The sequence below is a fragment of the Myotis brandtii genome, unplaced genomic scaffold (assembly GCF_000412655.1).
Source record: "Myotis brandtii unplaced genomic scaffold, ASM41265v1 scaffold179, whole genome shotgun sequence".
Taxonomy (NCBI): domain Eukaryota; kingdom Metazoa; phylum Chordata; class Mammalia; order Chiroptera; family Vespertilionidae; genus Myotis; species Myotis brandtii.
The window spans coordinates 1,990,649-2,001,776 of record NW_005356635.1 but is presented as its reverse complement, the minus strand read 5'-3'; the positions used below and the strand labels follow the sequence as shown (position 1 = coordinate 2,001,776).

At 38.5% G+C, this 11,128-nt stretch overlaps 1 protein-coding gene across 5 annotated transcripts in view; it reads left to right on the top strand.

Moving 5' to 3' along the window:
- The window catches only part of NRIP1 (nuclear receptor interacting protein 1), a 121,170-nt gene that overhangs the window by 63,134 nt on the left and 46,908 nt on the right, over window positions 1-11,128 (top strand). The window contains exon 4 of one of the 5 annotated variants that reach the window (XR_001361552.1): window positions 9,562-9,583. The exons of the other annotated variants lie outside the window; for them this stretch is intronic. The gene's annotated coding sequence lies outside the window, so the exon portion shown is untranslated. Of the gene's footprint in view, window positions 1-9,561; window positions 9,584-11,128 lie in introns of those variants that run through there. 5 annotated transcript variants of the gene reach the window in all.

Sequence of the window (11,128 nt, the reverse complement as noted above, 5' to 3'; positions counted from 1 at the left end):
ATACACACACACACACACACACACACACACACACACACACTAGAGGCCCGGTGCATGAAAATTAATGCACTGGAGGGGGTGTCCCTCAGCCCAGCCTGCCTCCTCTCACAGTCCGGGAGCAGTCCGGGAGCCCTCAGGGTCGGGAGGTGACCCGGCGATCAGAGGAAGGCGACGCCCCATCACACCTCTGCTGCTGCCACTGCCGGCAGCACAAGCCTCGGCTGGCCCTGGTCACCTGAGCCTCAGGCCGGCTCTGGGCGGCTGGGCAGCCGCCATCTGAGGCTTGCCTGTGCCTCGGGCCAGCCCTGAGTGGCTGTGGGGCTGAGGGGACTGGGTGCTACCATCTTGTGGCTGTGGGCGCTGCCATCTTTGAGGGCGGGGCAGTCAATTAGCATATTCTCCAATTGGCTGTGGGTGCCACCATCTTTGCGATGGTGTGAGGGTCAACTAGCATATTTCCTCTTTATTAGATAGGATATATATCAGTGTGGAAAAACACATTGCAGTTATTTCTTTATGCACAGAATCATATGTAGAGAAATTTAGCTTCAGCATTATGGTATTAACAGTTTTCTCAGAATTCATATCCAGTTGCTTTCTTAACAAGATGTTTCCCTTAAGTGTGACTATAGTAGAATCAGAGCAAATACTTTATGAAGATAGATACTATTTTAAGTGATTATTTGAACTGAATTTTTAAATTATTTTAGCCCCTTAAAATTTGTGGGATAACAGGATGGATTGCATAAGAACAATTTAGAATTAACTAGACTTATTAGTCTGAAGGATTGTCCTCCTATCAAGAAAAAATTTATTTGGGTTCTCCATGAAAAGTAATAAGATATATACACACTTTTAGGTTATGGGTATTTTGAAGGATTTTTGCAAAAAAAAAAAAAAATTGGGAGGGAAATCTGTATGCAAGGAATTGGTTAGTGTGATTCTGTGCGTCCCTGCCCTTGCTTGGAGTCTGGTATGCCCTTATGTCTTGTATGACCCAAGCTCACCTGCCAGTAATTTCCAATTTACTTTCCTAATTCATCGATTTGTTATCACTAATTGTTCTTCATTTACTTCTGTGTAGTTTCCAGTACCTAAAGGGTTGAAAGGTTGCTGTAATTGGCACCCGCAGCTGCTCTTCCTTTTGACAGGGGATAATTTTGCAGCCTATGCTTTGTGTGACAGCTGCCTAATTGGGCATTCTCCCCTTGTAGCAAGCCTGCCTCCTCCAGCCTCCCTGCTGACAAATGGTGGTGGATTATAGATGAGGACACTCTGACCCAAACGACCTTGCTGAGACAGCTGGGAGGGGCCTCCTGCTACTTGAGGGAAGCTTTAGGTCATTTAGAGGACAAGGTCATGAGCCAGGTGGGGAAATGACATGATATCACATGACAGTAGCCTGATGACATGGTCAGTGTGTCAAGGACAAAAGCATCAGTATCGATTAAACATTGCAGTACTTCATTGAAGGTCCTAGTATTTCTTAATTGTTTCTGCTCATTTTTTTAAAGAAAGAGTACAGAATAAGACACATGTATTTTAGCATTGTTAAAGCAGTTGCATACATAAAAATAGATCTGGTTTAGGAAGCCTCCTCATAAGTTTCTCCAGTTACCTAGAGTATTTTGTTCTTAATTATTGCTTAGTTTATAGCCCCTTGACTGTCAGTACTTTTCAAGAGTTATTAGCAAATTAAGACAGGCAAATTAAAATGAGGTAATGTGTGCTGTTAAAAAATATTTAACTTCTGTCATCACCCTACTCAGTGATTGGCATACCTTTTCATATATTGAATAAAAGAAAAATAGCCAAATGAAAATGCTTAATTGAAAGGGACCTCAAAACTCTGGATTTATAAGATCAAATAATTATAAAATGTTAAAGATGTTTTTAAATAATTTCTGAAACCTGAAAATATTTTTTAAATAGCTTAGGGTTATAGTTAATGTAAAATTTTCAAGATAAATGAATCTTTTGGAGATCTCTTCATTATTGGTAATATATAAGCTTTTCTTGAAGAAATGAACTTGAGCTATTTCAGTTGCAGTACCTTTTTAAGTGCAAAATCTTAAGAATCTTTGGTGAGTCTATTAATCTTACGTTAATGCTTGAAAGTATAAGTCCATGTAAATTCTATTGCATAGTCTAATTAGAAAAATGCTGTGTTTTAAAAACAGTGAACAGTTTAATGCACAGAATACTGATCATGATTTTAGTTTCTGGAAAAACATAATTGTTGTTGAATACTGTTGGATTTAAGCCCACAGTTCAACAGGAGGTAATTTTATGTTCCTGAGATAAAATACAAACAAAAAAACCTATCAGTGGTAAAGTATGATGAATTAATTCACTGAAGTAGACACATCTGTATTTTCATGGCACATGCATGGTGTGTGTGTGTGTGTGTGTGTGTCCGTGTGTGTTTAATTAAGACTGTGCTGTGTATGTGTTAGCTACTCTCAAGCCCTGACTCAAGCTTGGAGGAGGTTTAATCATGTGCCTTTGTAAACGTAGACTTGATTAGTAGTTGTGGTTATCTCAGCAGAAGACATCCCGCCCTCCTCCTTGTATTGGTCGGGACCCGGGCATTGGGGAGTCAAGGCAAAGGAGAAAGAAAAGAGATTTTACATTAGTATTCTACGAAAGCCTTACTGTCTGCAGAGCAAATTGATTGCTCCGGTTTACCTGTGTTTGGCACCACTGCTGTGAAAGAAAGGTAGGGTTGTAATCTGTTTTATTGTATTACATATTGTGACACTACAGGAATTTTAACATGTGCTGTTTCTATGGCACATGCTATAAGTCTAAGTTAAGAAAAAGGATATAAATGAATGGAAAGTATGTGGGCTACAGCTTTGTTTACTGCAGTCCATGAGAGTTCATGCGAATAAGATAATTTTGCTGAAAGCGTCACTGGGTACATAACCTGATTGATAATGAAATCCTAAAAAGTGTTCTGAGGCACTAATCTGCTTCACTACTTGAAATGTGTCAGGCAGAGATGAAATTCAAGCTAATGTTGTAAGATTTTAATAAGATGAAGGGGAGAAGTCACAGAGGTGGTTATGGACCTAATTAGGAAATTATTTATAATTATTTTTCAGCACATTATTATATTGTTAAAGGTCCTACATAACATGGTTCAGAGAACAGGAAAGAGGTTTTCATTTAAAAAAAAAGAGGTAGCTACTATCCCACCTTAAACTATATTAAGGACATTTAAAAATGTATTATTTACTTTATTTTTTACTACTTTCATTTTGTAAACATTGTACTGTTTAATTCTGCTGTGGAAAAGGAAATTGCAGTCTCTATTTCTTTTTAATTTTTGCACGTTTTTCAGATAGAGACTTGTAGTGTAAAATTTAGGATTGTTGCGTATGAGTATGAATCAAATAAATATTTCAATATTTCACAAAATGATTGAAATATCTGTTATTGGGATTTGACCTCTTGCCATTTTCAGGCATTCTTGAAATGTTTTCATAGCTGCGCTTTTTAGGTTACGTGTAAATCTGTACTATGAGGGGAGAGGAGAAATTCCTCTTGTCCAAGCCTTTTGCCATGTAAACTGCAGGTGCCCTTTGCCTCCTCTGTCCCCACCCTGATCCTTTGATTATAATCAGAGCACTTGATTTAGAAGAGAGAGGAAGCAAATAGCTCACTGAGGAAATTAAAGTTGTTTTCTGTTGTTTACTTTTATGTTCTTGAAATTAGTATGCAGCGTTACATTTTTTAGATTACATTTCACTTCCATTTAAATTATGTGAATAATTGTTGTGTATATACTAATTATATATCATAAAAACATCCTGATACAGAAGATCATTATAATCAGAGGCCATGAACATTAGCATAGACTTGTTCCCAGATACATTTATGGCAAATGGGTGAATGAAGAAACATTTTAAAGCATTTTTTAAATAACAAATACAAATATACAAAGTCCTGACTTGAAACATTCATTAAAATTAACTATTTGAGGTCATGTTATCTATCAAGGAAAGAGGGTGTTTTTAAAGAACTTTCAAACTTGATTGCAAGATCCAGACTAGTAAATACTGTTTTCAGTTAAATGTAAGAACCAAAGTGATTAGTACTGTATTCTTACACATTTACTTTTTTTTATTGTTGTGAATCCTCACCCAAGGATATTTTTTCCATTGATTTTTAGAGGAAAGGGAGAGAGACAGGGTGAGAAACATCCAGGTGAGAGAGACACATCAATTGGTTGCCTTCCACACACGCCCCAGTGCTAAGGATCAAACCTGCAACCCACGTATGTGCCTTTCACCAGGAATCGAACCCATGATCCTTCCGTGCACAGGCCGATGCTTTAACCACTTAGCCAGGGCATACATTTGCTTTTGTAGGAGTTTTTTTCTTATCGAAAAAATATAAATTAAGGAAATGTGGAGAAAAAATAAATCATAGAACTAAGAATCAGAATATTTAATTTTCTAGAATAAAACGTTCTAAACTTTTTCTAATTTTAGCTTTAGTTTTTAATTTTGTAATTACCTTACAAATTTTTAAAAATTTAGAATCTTCCACCCTTCCAAAAGAAATGCCCAGTGTGCATATATTTAATATTTAGCCGATTCAAAATGGGAAGATAAGGAGGGCATACCAAGTAAAGGAAATTGTATTTGTTTTCTTGTTGTTTTCCCTCTTCTTCTTTTCCTCTGGTTCTTTCTTGGTAGAGTGGGTGGTTGGTTTTTGTTTATCAAGGTATCCACAATGCTTAACACTGTTACCTGGCACATAATAACTGCTCAATAAATACGTGTTGGTCAAATGAATACAGAATACTCAACTAATCCCCTCACATACATACATACATACCGTGTTTTTCCTCTCTTGTTACTTTACCATTTTAATTTGTGGTGTGCTCATAGTAGTGAGATAATGTCATCAACTTCTCTTCTGAGAGTGTTTTGCACATTGCAGGAATTCAGTGTTTTAGAATCAACCCAGAAATCATGTCTATAGAATTATTTTACAGTCAGAGTATTCAAGTGACTACACCTTAAATTGTTCTTTCTCTGAACAGAGACAAGCATGTGTAGACAAACATGCATAGAGTTCTTTACCTGAATTTGCCTCCATCTTTTTTCCTTATATGCTGACCTACTATGATGTTGTATTTTTTAAAGCTGTAAAATCTATTTCTTATTAGACTCGTTTTGTAAATCTAGATACATTATATTAACCAATATCAACAAATTATTTCGAACATGCAAGAAAACTGCATGTTAAACTTCAGTCAAAGAAATCGGGTATATTAAATCTATGGAGAAAACAAACATGTTTGACTTGTCGTTATAACCATGAAATGAAGTCATCCATGAGGACAACTTTAAATATGTAGGCTACACTTCTCTAAGCACAGGTAATGGGCAGGTGTTTTTATTATTTGGTGTCTAACATTAGCTAGGCTTTGACCAGAGTTTTTAAACAGTAGGATCCTTAGAAATTAGTTAATATTAAGAGTACATTTAACAAATGAGAAAATTGGGCTTTAGACAGGTTGCTTATTTTTCCCACTGTTATAAAACTATTTAGTAGCTGAACCAGGAATAAAATACAAATTGCCTAGTTTTATATATTTTTTAATATATTTTTATTGATTTCAGAGAGGAAGGGAGAGGGAGAGATAGAAACATCAGTGATGAGGGAGAATCATTGATCAGCTGCCTCCTGCATGCCCCCTACTGGGGATCAAGCCTGCAACCTGGGCATATGTGCCCTGACCAGGAGTCAAACCATGACCTCCTGGTTCATAGGTCAGCGCTCAATCATTGAGCCATGCCAGCTGGGCACAAATTGCCTAGCTTTATAATAAGTGATCATTTTTTCACAGGTCAACTCTTTTACCAAATTTTAATCTTCTAAAATAATTGTTATGTTGATACTAGCCAAATTGTATACTTACAGCCACTGTAAAATTTAATTTATGCTCAAATAGGATGTAAATTAAAACAAACTGATATTACATCATTTTATACACACATACTATTGTGGACTGCTCTGTATGCATGTGGGTCCAGTGTATTTTTATACCAGAAAGAATGATAAAATATTGGGTATCACTAAAATAGATAATAAAAACTAAGAATAAAAACTTTATATAAGATTATAGTGTCTACAAAAGAATAACTTGTGAAAAGTACAATCACAAATAAATACACTATAGTCTATTGATATCTAATAGTTTATGGTAGTGTTTTCTTTAATAGTGTAGACACAGCTGAGCAGAGAAAGGGGGATAGCCAACTGATACCCTTGCTGGGTAGGGACTTCCATGGAGAGATACTAGTCAGGCATGGCCTCCTTCAAGCATAATTAAATACTGAATTGCAAAATGCAAGAAATATTATAATTCAGACTGTTTGTGGAAAGATTAAACTCCAGGGGGTGGGCTGTGGTTTGCAGAGAGGTTCCAGCAATACATGTCAGTGGGTATCCAAGTTAAAGACTGAGAAGTCCCATCCAAAAATCATTGCCTGATAGACTAGATTTGCCTTCATCCAGCTGGGCTGAGATCCATTAGGTTTTATTTCCAGCAGAGAAATGAACAAGAAGAACTAGAGGAGCTGTCTGGAAACCAAATTGACCAAATATGGAGGCAATGGAAAAACTAGTGGGCAGGAAAGGTGTGGTTTGGCTAGCTCATGCTAAAAATTAGGTTTATTTTGAGCAGTAAACTGTGTTTAAGCCTTTCCCTGTGATTATCTGTGGGGGTGGGGATGAGGGAGAATCTTCACACCTAGCTCTTTGGTTCAACAGTTGGGCAGAGCAAAGTTTGCAGGCACACTATTTAATCTCTCTAAGCCTCAGTTTGCACATCTTCAAAAACAGAATTATACTATATCTTTTTTTTTTTTTTTCGGAATTCTACTATCTGCCTGTTTAAGTTATTAAGAACATTAAATGAGAAGACACATGTATATTGTCTTTAGATATATCTGACAACTATTTGTGTGAATATAAGATAGCCATGCCCTATGCAGATGTATTCTTTACACCACTACTGATAACCATAATATAATGTAGTAGAGCTGTTTGGAATTTCAAAATGAATATCGTCTTTCCATTCTGTGGTGAAGCTGTATGTAACTCTAATTCCTCCTTTTTTAAAATCTCACCCAAGGAAATGTTTTTATTGATATTGAGAGAGAGAGAGAGAGAGAGAGAGAGAGAGAGAGAAAGAGAAACATTGATCTGTTGCCTCCTGTATGTACCCCATCCAGGGATCAAACCCCTTAAAAAATGGTCTGTAACTTTATTAATATGCTTCCTCCTCAAAACTTCATACTCTTTGTCTTGATCAGTTATATAATTTTATTTGTATTGACTTTATTAAAATATGTATCAAGAACTGTAGAACTGTGTGCCCTAGCTGGTTTGGCTCGGTGGATAGAATGTTGGTCTGCGAACTGAAGGGTCCCGGGTTCGATTGCAGTCAGGGGCATGTACCTTGGTTGCAGGCTCAATCCCCAGCCCTGGTCGGAAGCAACCAGTCGATGTGTCTCTCTCTGTCTCTCCCTCTCCCTTCCACTTTCTCTAAAAATCAATGGAAAAATATCCTTTGGTGAGGATTAACAAAAAAAACCTATAGAACTGTGAATAATTTTCAGTGACCTTTCCACTTAACAGTATAAAATGCCTAAGTGAATCATTGATCTCACTTTAGAATTATCTATACTAATAAAAGGGTAATATGCTAATTAGACCGGGAGACCTTCCAGGAGACCTTCTGGACAAAGCCATGGTGTCGGGGCCGAGGCAGAGGTGGTTGGGGCAGTCAGGCCAGGAGGGGAGGGCAGTTGGGGGTGATCAGACCAGCAGGGGGGGCGCAGTTGGGGACGATCAGGCCGGCAAGGAAGGGGGCATTTGGGGGCAAGCAGGCCGGCAGGTAGAGTGGTTAGGGGCAATCAGGCAGGCAGGCAGGTGAGCAGTTAGGAGCCAGCGGTCATGGATTGGAGAGGGTGAAGGCCGAGCTGAGGGACATCCCCCCCCCTCCGTGCACGAATTTTGTGCACTGGGCCCACTAGTAGTAAATATTGAAAAATGAGAAGTGAGAGCAGATAAGTTAAATTTTTTTAAATTTCAGCTTAAAAAAAATTAGCATTTTTCAAGTGCTACTCAGTTTCCAGAAATTGCTTACAGGCTTCTGTAGATCTTTAGAAGACTGGGGTGATCTGAGTTTACAAATGTGAATGCCAGATAAACAGCAATTAACAGTTTTCTCTGGAAGGCACAGAAAAACATGTTGGAAATGCCTTATGATTTGACCTGAGTTTAAATAAAGTTTTATTTCTTCACTTAGATAGTACTTGCAATTTTAAATGAAGTGATTATTTCTTTTGATCTTTATAAAATAAGACGAAATTCCTAAAGTTATATCCTGTAAGTATCTTTACTTGGCTTAATGGTAAATTTTAAATAATTCTATATAATAAAAGCCTAATATGCTAAGTGTCCGGTCGTTCATTCAACCAATCAAAGTGTAATATGCTAATGATATGCTAAGACCACTCAACCGCTCGTTATGACGTTCCAACTGGTAGGTTAGCTTGCTGCTAGGGTCAGGCCGATTGGGATTGAGCAAGATGGGCCAGACATGCCCTGGAGCCCTCCTGTGGTCCCTCCCTGGCTGGCCAACCTCCTGTGTCCCTCCCAGGCCCCGATCGTGCACTGGTGGGGTCCCTCGACCTGGCCTGTGCCCTCTCACAATCCGGGCTGAGGGACCTTCCCTCCCCAATGCATGAATTTCGTGCACCAGGCCTCTAGTTGTATATATATTTCCTATGTTTCCAGTTGCTTTTCAGTATTGTGTATAGAATTAAGTGATCAGAGAGAAACTAAGAATACGTATAGATATCCATTTACTCAGCAAAAATTCAGTGTCTCAAACATGCCTATGGCAAACAGAATAAAACTAAAAATGAAGCAATAATTACAGCGTAGTGGTGGAAGACAGGCAATAAACAAGTATTTAAAAACAAACACAAAAAACAAGGGCCCAGCCGCATGGCTCAGTGGTTGAGCGTTGACCTATGGAACCAGGAGGTCATGGTTCTATTCCTGGTCAGGGCACATGCCTGGGTTGCAGGCTCAATCCCTGGTATAGAGTGTGCAGGAGGTAGCCAAACAATGATTCTCCCTCATCATTGATGTTTCTATTTCTTCCTCTCCCTTCTTCTCTGAAATCAATAAAAATATATTTTAAAAAACAACAACAAGGAAAATCAAGCACAAAATTTACAGAATGAGCCCCAGCTGGTTTGGTTTAGTGGATAAAGCATCAGTCAACCTGTGGACTGAAGGGCCCCAGGTTTGATTCCAGGCAAGGGAACATGCCCAGGTTGCAGGCTCAGTCTCTAGTAGGGGGTGTGCAGGAGGCAACCAATCAGTGATTCTCTCTCATCATTGATGTTTCTATCTCTCTCTCCCTCTCCTTTCCTCTCTGAAGTCAATCAAAAATATATTTAAAAAACTAAAAAAAAAAATTTATAGAATGAAAGAAGTCCTAAAACAACTGTCATCTTTTAGGTACTCTGCTAGGGGGGAAAAATGGAAATGGAAAGACTCATTTACAAAGGCCATTGGGAGGTGACATTTAAGCTGAGTTGGGGAAGGAGGCAAAGGAGCAGCCAAAGGAAGAGCCTTCCAGGAAGAGGGAACCATGCTTGTGCAGGCTAGCAGGCTACAAAGAACTTTGCTGCGGAATCCAGTACCGCAGCCTGGAGCCACACGTGGTTTGTCGGAATTGAGATGTGCTCTAAGTGTAAAATACACACCAACTTAGAAGACTTAATATGACAAAAAGTATGACAATATTTTAAGAATTTTGTATTGACTTTATATTGATACTCTAATATTTTGGATGAAATATATTGGGTTAAATAAAATATATTCCAAGGCCCCGGTTTGGCTCAGTGGATAGAGCGTCGGCCTGCGGATTGAAAGGTCCCAGGTTCGATTCCGGTCAAGGGAATGTACCTTGGTTGCGGGCACATCCCCAGTAGGAGGTGTTCAGGAGGCGGCTGATCGATGTGTCTCTCTCATCGAGTTTCTACTTCTCTATCCCTCTCCCTTCATCTCTGTAAAAAAATCAATAAAATATATTTAAAAATATATATATACATACATACATATATATACATATATGTATATTCCAAGTAGTTTATTTTTTAAAAACATCACTGCTAAAAGTTTTAAAATTACATTTGTAGCTCTCATTATGTTTCTTTTAGACTACCTGAGTAGTGTAATGAGCAGGGGACTAAATGACTTGAGATAAGATTGTTTACATTTACTGCAGCCAGATTATGCTGGGCCTTGCAACTCAGAGAGAGGAATTCAGACTTTATTTTAAGTGAAATAGGAATCTATTACGGGTTTTCAGCTGAGTGGATTTACCTTTTACAAAGAGCATTGGCTGCAGTGTGGAGAATGTAGTGGGAGGGGGTCAATTAGGAAACTAGTACAGTAGAACACACACACACAGCAACACCAGTTATCACAACAGTTGTCAGATAGTGTTATATAAAAAGTCATCACTGCAGTCATCATTGAGTTTCTGTCTTATTTGGTGTAATTTCTTAAGCTATTACAGGCATTGGTTTAGGCTTACCTGTATAAGAATTCTTTTTCCTCTATGTTCATGGAATATTAAAATTCTTACAGAATTAAATTTACCAGCCTCCCAGAGAACTGGAACATGTGGAAATAGTAATACTTTAAAAATCATTTATAGCTTTAAAGATTTTTAAGAATCTTAAAAACCTGCAATATTTCTTAATATTTTGGGGTTCAAGTAATTACTTGATGATTTGATGGAAGCAATTGACATTGCAGATCAGGCCAGCCTATACAGCTACCATTTGGGGTTTTATATTATGATTTCCTCATATCTAATGGGTCCTTTTATGTAGTGTACTAGAGGCCCAGTGCACAAAATTCGTGCACTTGGGGGGGGGGGGCTTTCAGCCCAGATTGCAAAAGGGCGAAGGCCAGGCCAAGGGACCCCACCGGTGCATGATTGGGGCTGGAGAGGGACGCAGGAGGTTGGCCAGCCGGGGAGGGACGACGGGAGGGTTCCAGGGCGTGTCCAGCC